At 32.6% G+C, this 9452-nt stretch overlaps 1 pseudogene; it reads right to left on the reverse strand.

Annotated features, from left to right (window-relative positions):
- Positions 1-1985: 1985 nt before the first annotated feature.
- Positions 1986-5800, reverse strand: LOC134263670 (uncharacterized; annotated as a pseudogene).
- Positions 5801-9452: the final 3652 nt, after the last annotated feature.

Raw genomic sequence — 9452 nt, forward strand, 5'->3', positions numbered from 1 at the left:
TTTTAAAAAAAAATTGTTTGTGTAAAGTAATGTAAAATAACTTATTTAAGTTATTTTTTGAATAACTTGTTTTAGTTATGCCCCTGACTGGTAAAAACCCTCACATCTTTCTAATAATTTATGAAACATGATTACCGGGTTACACTTTTTCAAACTTTTCGATAACGTGCCTGAAAATAAGTGCAAATATTAAAACTCGATTCAAAATGACAAATTCCGGCCATTCGGACACTCCAAATTCTAGAGGCATTCCAGGAAAGAAGAAGGTATGGTTTCAGCCTTATTGTGCCCAAAAATGTATTGTCATCAAAAAGTCTTGAAACAGGCTAAAATATTAGTCAAGTATATGACTGTGATAAATCAGGAAAATCTTTGGTCACAAAGGATTATCATTCTGCAAAATATGACATCATAAATGTGATGCGAATCTAATCTGTATTTTTAACAGAAAAACCCTCAAACTAGCCAATTTCAAGGGTGGTTTTCCTTTAGTAAATAGTGTCCACATGCATCACCCACTTTTATTTTTTGATATATTGTGAAAAAAAAAAAAAAAACGATAAAAAATCACATATCTACAAATCTTTGTGGGCGATGCCTGTGGACAACATTTTCTTGAAAGAAAATTCCACTGAAAATTGATGTCTTCTGCAACTTTTGAAGAAAATACGAGAAAATGCACATGTTTATGACGTCACAATTAGCATTTAAAAACACGTGTGAAAAATTTGATATGTATGATTTTCCTGTATAGAATTTCAATGATTCAGAAAGCATTAGTTTTCATCTTTTACACCAGTTTCAATTTTTTTTTAAAATCACAGGGCAAGAATTGTATGGAAACCATACCTTGTTCTTTAAATATAACTTGAATTCTCCAAGAACCATTTATAACCTTGACAGGGCCTTTCAATACCCTATCACAGTTCATGAAACATTTATTAAATTTATTGAATTTCAGATAACCATGGCAGGTTTGGTGAAGATGTACAATGACCTCATGGAAAAGGCTGGTAGGTTTTCACAGTTTTATTCATTTAATAGGAGACAACTTAATATTAACAAGAGTTACAAATAGTGCAAAGACAAACAAATTAAAAGTGATTTGTACTTGTTTGAAAATTCATGATGTATTGAGGCCCTGTAGTTTAAGTTTTAACTAAACTGATTGAAATATATCTTTTGTCGTTGTTGTTGTTAGTGACATTGTTGTAATTTTTTTTTCACATTTCATCTCCTTAAGCCAGAATCAATGGGCCATTTGCAATCAAACTTGGAAAAAAGTATTCTTGGGTAAAGTGGATTCAAGTTTGTTCAAATCAAGGGTTCCACCCTTTTTCAAAAGAAAGATTATTAAGAAATAATTTTGTTTTTATTCTAGTCTCTCATTGGTTGATTACCAAAAAGGAACGCAAATTATTTCTTAATAACCTGGTTTGGTATGGGGACACACCCCCTTGACAACCAGCTGAATCATCTGTATCCATACAATCCCCCCTTTTCCAATCCTTGGAAATCTTGGGAAATTCAGGAGTAAATAAATGTACCTTTAACTTCAAACAGTAGCTCGATCTTACCTCGTGTACACAAACATCATGGCTGCTAGATCTGTATATCAGTTATTACTTCCCCTTGTTTCATAATACTTCCGTTACTAGGGATGTATTATTGAGCGGTAAATTTGAACTCATAAAAAGCAACACAATTTTACACCCACAGTTGTTTAATTATTTTAAAATTAAATTATAAGGAATGACTCTAATTCTTGGCCAAATTATTCGATGATAACCTGGTTTGGGTCAGTTTACGCTTTTTTATAATCCGCTTCGCGGATTATCGGAGGCGACCAGGGTATCATGGAATAATTTGGCCAAGAATTAGAGTCATTCCTTAAATACTGTACTGTTCAATGCCCAGAGAGATTGAGAAATTGTAAATGCGTATATGTCTTTATTCAACTTCATTCATAGGAACATTCGCTCATAGGTTTCATCATATGTCATAGTTCTCATACAATCCATAATACATCATCACATGACTGACATCATACGATTCATCATACGTTCATCATAAGTTTCATACGGTTCATCATACGTTTCATACCGTTCATCATACGTTTCATACGATTTACTGTAAAGTAAATAAACAAAATTGTAAACAAAAAATTCTTGTAACACAATGCAATACCAATAAACAGAGACAATTCGGACTAGAAAATTGGCAGTGCCAAGGCAATTCAGACTAGAAATATATGCCAGAATATATGCTATCAATATCACAAACCCAAAAATGATACTTTATAAGTTAACGTTCTATATATTACTGAGTATGCATAAAAAATGTCTAACTTTCAAAATTGGTGTTTACAAACGGAAATGAGAGTTATCGCCCTTGCGATACACAGTTTAAGCCTAATGCATTTAACACCTATCCTAAACAACAGATAAGCAGACCTATCAATGAATGTTATAAATAGTTTCAAAATATTGTGTTCAATATAATAAATCTATAAACATGATGAATATAGCTTTACATTAGAAGTAATGATTATCCAATATGCTCGACTATGTAGACCATTATCGAGTATAAAAAATACCGATTCATAAATAAAATACAAGAAATGCATACAAAATTACAAATACATATGGGTGTGCTGGTGTTTGAATAATTGGCTTACCGAATAAGTAGTTTTTTCCCAATTCCAGAGATGCATTGAACAAAAGAACAGACCAGGGAACGATACCTTCCATCGAATGTCACTGCTCGTGCAGTACTCAAGAAAATAATGTGTACTTAAAAATTCATGACGTAATACACATGACATAATGGCGCTAAAATTTGAACATGAGCAAAATGGCTATAACAAATACATGTAGTGAATATTGGTTGGGATCATTTAAAATTCTTTTTCTCAAGAACAACTATAGGCAACAAGATATATTTATCACACATTTACCCCTTTATCCCATGGATATCACTCTTTTGATATTTCATTTCATATCCCACTGCTTTGATGTCACCATATGACTTGCCATTATGTGGTTGACAGAAATTTTTTTTACAAAATGGTGTTCTGTATGGACTCTTATTTCAGAATGTTTTGGAGCATACTCTTAAATATATTGTAAACTCAACGTTCAACAAGTCACTGAGATATTGACATATTACGATGTAGAATGCTAAAATTCTATTGACTTATAGTAGTTTTTCATTTTAGACTATTTAATATTAGCTTTATATTACATGAAATTAAAACAGACTAAAAAGAAAATATGAAATCCGAAGAGGATATGTAAATAATAATCTCACACAGATGAATTCCTACAAATACCTGACACTTAGGTAATTAAGGGATTCCATTGAAAAACACCCTGTATTCTCATTTGTGTAGCTGTGTTTATATAGTTGTGTGGTTCTTGTCTGAGAGATTGTTGGTATGAGTATAGAGCAGCCTGGAGGTTCCCTGTCATCTGTTGACAGATCCCAGAATCTGCCACGATATGTCTCTGAGACGTGTATCTAAAATATGGCTATGATAATAGTGAACTAGGATTTGTAGATCATCTAGAGCTGTTAGTGCTCTCATTGTGTCTACATGTCTGTAACACAATATCTCTAGCATGTATAATAGTATAAAGGGTGGGATGGATAATACAGACATGTGTCTCTGTAGAGCAGACTGTTGTTCAGGTATTAATTCATTGATGTAACGGATGTCATTGTCAAGTCTGATATTCCCTGTTAAAGCCTGTCTCATCTTTGTAAACCAGGACTGTCCCCCTACAGCCTCAGTATACATCTCTCTATCTACAATATACCAATGCATCACAAAAGGCTGTGCTAGCTTGACCTTTATCATGTCTATATTAGATAAAGCTTCCATGTATCTCAGTGTTTTATAATAATACATGGCCAAGTAAGCATGTCAGAAATACAACCAAACTTGGCTGTTAATTTCAGCATGTGACAGGAGATTTTGTCAACTCTTTACCTCAGTTTGTTTTTATGTGTGTAAGTTTCCATGTGTAATATAAAAGCATTTTCTCTAAGGACATCAGCTGTAAGTTTCTGTAGCATCATGACTTGATACTGTGTCAGGAGGGGTGAACCTATCATGTGTTCTATTACATGTAGATATTCATACAGCATTGTGTGTTTACTTTGTATAATGCACTGTAAAAGCATAATATTTCACTATATAGGTTTTCATCAAACTCAGCCTCAGAAATCAAAGTATGTTCTGTACAGATGGAGAGTCTGGGGTTATGTAGGACATTTATAATATAAGATCTAATGGAGGGACTGTGTAGCAGGAATGTTATACCGTTCTCATACAACCCATACAGTCTCATAAATAGTTGATGTTGTTTGTTGCCATGAATTTTACTCTGAAACATGTTGTTATCTGGAATGAAAAAGTTAGGACAGACCCTCTCATACACCCATTTGAGGATGAGTTTAAAACAGACCCAGAAACACCCCAGGAGATTTTGTGGACACCAGTGATGTATTGTATTTTGTTGAATCACCCAGAAAACTGCTGTCTTCATGTGATAGGAACACAGTAATTTATCATCTTCATCCAGTCCATTGTTAATTATTTCTGTTAAGAACAATTTAAGTAAGCTGTAAGTTAAGAACTGACAGTGGTTCATTACATACACTAGTTTTTGCTCTGCAAGAGAGAAAGAAATTCTCCATTCATGGTCTTCATGTCTTCCAACCTTATGTCCTATTGCTACAAAGTGACATCCATTTTTTACTATATCATCCACAACATGAGGCTGGGGCCATGAGTGACATCTCTCTATCCATGAGGAGGCAGATGGAGGCCAAAAATCACAAACAAAACAGTAGGCGTTATCAAACTAGTTTTCACCAAATGTTCTCCTGGCACAGGGTCCGTGTTGAATGGAATTTAGTGATGATAGAGAACACACAATCTGTCTGTATTAGAACTAGATATATAATGTTTGTTATTCATCTTAAAACAAGCTCTGTGGATTTCAATGTGCCTGCTTGGTGACAGTAAATATAACAAAGTGAATCCTGGCGGACTATCAGAACAGTCACTGAGAATCGGTGTTTGTCTGTGTGTGTTGTAATACTGAGACTGAGATAAGTCCCAGATCACACGGTAATTATTTGGCCAGTACATCAAGTCAATATCTGATTCTTTCAGTCTCAATCCTTCTCTTTGACTTCCACTCAACATCTCACTGACCTTATCACTTGTTTTCACTTGATTGTCCACCATCTCCCTGATGTCTACCAAATCTCTCCTCATGGCCACTAGTTGTGAGGTCCCCACTTTACGACAGAGTCCCATAAACACTGACTCTGATATGTGTTGTAGGGTTTCAGTACTGAGAATGATTTAATCTTGTATAATTAATGTGTAACTACATTTAAAATTTAATTATAATCATGGATGAACTTATTAAATTATAATATGTTTTATTTGAAAAAAAAAAACATGGACATTATATATTTTCAGTAATTAAAAAGATATTTTTACATTCATTATTCATGGGATAAAAAAATCCTAAACTGGATCAGTTATTTTTTTACTCAACAAAATCATTTTTTTTATTAGAAGTGAAATATATAACTAAAAGTGTCTTATTAAATTAATCATGTTAGTTGTTTTGTATAGGATGTTTTTAACACATTGGAGTAAAAAGTTAAAACCAATTTTACTGTCAACAAATTACACTGATACAGATGATTAGGAATTTCTTTTAAAGTTATAAATTCTTGTCACTTAAACTTACGTTTGTGAGCTTTTCATGGAGTCCATTTTGACTGAAAAGTTTCAGTTGCTATAAATGAAGTAAAAAATCACAATATATCTACTTTCCTTTTTATAAATAGGACTTGATATTATCTTTACCTTTAAAGCCGCTTAATCCGAAACAGAAACATATTATCTTACACAATAAAAGTGCCTCATTACATAGATAATGTATAAAAATAAATCATAATATTGATTTAATAGTTTATTACAACAATCCTTACATGGAAAAAAATAAATCAAAAACCGTATTGACAAACCACCGTTTCTGACAGGAAGTTAAGATCTGTATTGAAGTCACCTTTGAAAAAAATATATTTACCGGTTGTATCTAATTATGAAAATAATTCAAACCCGAGTATTTTTTTCCATTAGTAGAGGCCTAAGTCAATTTAATTGAATATAACCCATAGTAATACTAATGTTTATATCAATATGCATATTTAAAGAAAAAAGGAAAATCAGATATTTTTAAAGACTTTTTAAAAGAAGTTTAGTAACGAAGGCTATAATAAAACATTGTCAGTTTACAGGTATAAGTACTTAGTTGTGAAAAAAAAAAATGCTCGGGTTTGTTCTTCATGAGATATAATCGATAAATTTAATTTTTCGGAGATGATTTCACACGATATCATAATAGGATTATTTTTTGTGTGACCTAACAAAAATTATTTTTTTAAAATTTGAATTTTGATATCTTTTAAAGAAAAAGACTTTTGGGACATAATTTGACAAAAGTTGAAACAATTTATGGACAATTATTTTTCAAGAAGAAATACGAATATCTTCTTTTGCGATTAGAATCGGACTAAGCGGCTTTAAGATTACTATTAAAAAATAATTCCATTCAAGGAATAAAAAGCCTTAAATCAGTAAATAAAGATATCCAAAATGATTAAAAAATGAACAATTTTGCCTGTGGTCTACAACTATAGTTAAGTCTTGAGAAAATAATGAGACAATATTTCATGTGCAATAATCTGCATGATTTGTTCAATGATAAAAATTATTCAAAATATTTTATCATGTTTATGTTGTAAAATCATAATGTTATAAGTCATAAATCAAACCCAGTTTTAAAACATATCCAAGATTCCACCCTTTTCCCATATTATTCAAACTCTTTTATATTAAGAGTTATTTCTGTTGTGTTTAAATATGGCATTGATTTTTAAGACAAAAAAATTGTGTAGAAAATATATAATATATATTTTTTGTTTTACTTTTGATCTCTCAATTTTTTAGGTCACTAGAGTAAATTCAGATGATCTATTGCTATCTGTTTTCATCTGTCATCGTGTGGTGTGCATCATGTGTTAACATTTGACATGTTAGCTTCTTGTCTGCAACCACTCAACCAATTTCCACCAAATTTGCCATAAAGCTTCTATGGGTGAAGGGAAACAATAATTATGAATTTCATATTCTGTCCCTCTGGGGTCTTGGGGGTGGGGCCAAAACCACTAAATTTAATGCATTCTTTAAAAATCTTCTTCTTTACTCCTGGACATTAAGCAGTCAAACTGTAAGCATGAATGTAATGACCATTTAGCTTCTTACCAAAATTATGAAATTCATGGCCCAAAGGTCAGGGGTTCTAGTGCTTTTGAGGGGCTCTATTGATTATATAGTAAAAATGCATTATTTCTTTGAAAATCTTCTTCTCTGCTTTTGGGTATTAAACAAACTAAGTAAGTACATTGTTATGATAAGCAAGAATGCCTCTTTCAAAATTGGGAATTTAATGACCCCAGGGTCAGGGGGTTTGGTGTTAGGGTGGGGCTCTATTGATTTTATAGTGAAAATACATTAATTCTTTGAAAGTTTTCTTCTCTGTTCCCTGGGTATTAAACAAACTACCTAAGTATATAGGTTTCTTCCAAAATTGTGAATTTTATGGCCCCAGGGTTGGGGTTCTGGTGTTAGGGCAGGGCTCTCTATTGATTATACATGAAAGGACATGGTGTTTGAAAATCTTCTTCTTTGCTCATAGGTTTTATACAAACTAAGTAATTACATAGTTATAATAAGCAAGAATGCATCTTTCAAAATTTTGAATTTTATGGCCCCAGGGTCAAAGGGTTCTGGTGTTAGGATGAGGCTCTGTTGAATGATTATATAGTGAAAATAAATTATTTGAAAGTCTACTTCTCTGTTCCTGGGATAACTCAAACTAACTATGTATATTGTTATGTTGAGGAAGAATGCCTTTTCCAAATTGTGAATTTTATGGCCCGGGGGTATGGGGTTCTAGTTTCAGGGTAGGGCTGTATTGATTTTACAGAGAAAATGCAGAAATTCTTTTAAAAACTTCTTCACTGCTCCTGGGCCCTGGTCTGGTTCTGGTCTTTAGGCCGGGCTCTAATCTAATTATCATTTAGTGAAAATACATTAAATCTTTGAAAATTTTCTTTTGTCCTCCTGGGTATTAAGCAGATGAACTATCTATATAGCTATGATGAGCAAGAATGAGCCATTGTTTTTAAATTGTTAATTTCAAGACCCCTGGGTTAGCGGTAAGGGGGGGGGGGGGGAGTTCTACTTATATACTGAAAATGAATGGAAAATCTGCTCCTCATTATTAATCAAACATTTTTGATAAGCAAGGATGTCTTTTCCAAAATTGTGAAATTTGTGGACCATTTAGGGTCAGGGGTTCATATGTGGTAGTAGCACTTCTCATTATTGCTGAATATTACTGATTAGTCAAAATGCATTGTTTTGTTCCCCTACCCTGCCTATGGGTATTAAGGTAGGATTATTCTCATATTTCCTGTATTGAAAAGTTAATGAAATTTTCTCAGAATCAAGAAGACAACATCAGTAAAGTAATAGTATCAGTTAGATTAAGTTTGACCGTTTTATATTAGAGACAAGGTCAGGTCAAGGTCATTATCTTTTTCCTTGACATAAAGAATAAAAAAAAAATGTTTCCAATCTTGTGATGCTACTTTCATTGAAACGTTTAAAGATTTTCTTTTTGCCTAAAAAGATACTACTATATTGGGTCTATAGCATGATATTACCAAATTTACATTTATAATTTAACTAAACTGGATCTTGGCTAATCCGAATTTTCCCTGTTTTCCGAGTTTTTTTTGGATATATTACTTATTTTCATCAATCTAATTAAAATTAAATGTTTGATCTGCTCGCATACTCGCTACACTAACATCTAACAACATCCCATAGAGAGTCACGTCAGAGGTCAAATTCTATCAACTAATCAAATTGTCGCTGGCAAAATCATCCGATATTTGTTGAAGTAATCGAAGCAAATAAGTCTAGAGTTTTTCCAAATTTGACCTCTGACATGACCCTCAATGGGATGTTGTTAGATGTTAGTGTAGCGAGTATTCGAGGAGATGTAACATCTAAATTTAATTAGATTGTTATTTATACCCCCCGCAAATGAAGTTTAGGGGGGTATATTGGAATCACCATGTCCGTCTGTCCATCTGTCTGTCTGTCTGTCTGTCTGTAGACGAGATTTTGTCCGGAACATTACTCAGAAACTATTGGAAGGTTTGTATGAAAATTTGTACAAATATTATTCACCATATGAAGTTGTGCACCTGCTATTTTCAACTTGATTCGATTATTATTTTGAATTTTACAGGTGTTTCCATTTTGCATTTTGTGGTTTTGTCCGAACCGT

The sequence above is a fragment of the Saccostrea cucullata genome, unplaced genomic scaffold (assembly GCF_032062105.1).
Source record: "Saccostrea cucullata isolate Sc308-1 unplaced genomic scaffold, CSIRO_AGI_Scuc_v1 ctg14838, whole genome shotgun sequence".
NCBI classification, from domain to species: Eukaryota; Metazoa; Mollusca; class Bivalvia; order Ostreida; family Ostreidae; genus Saccostrea; species Saccostrea cuccullata.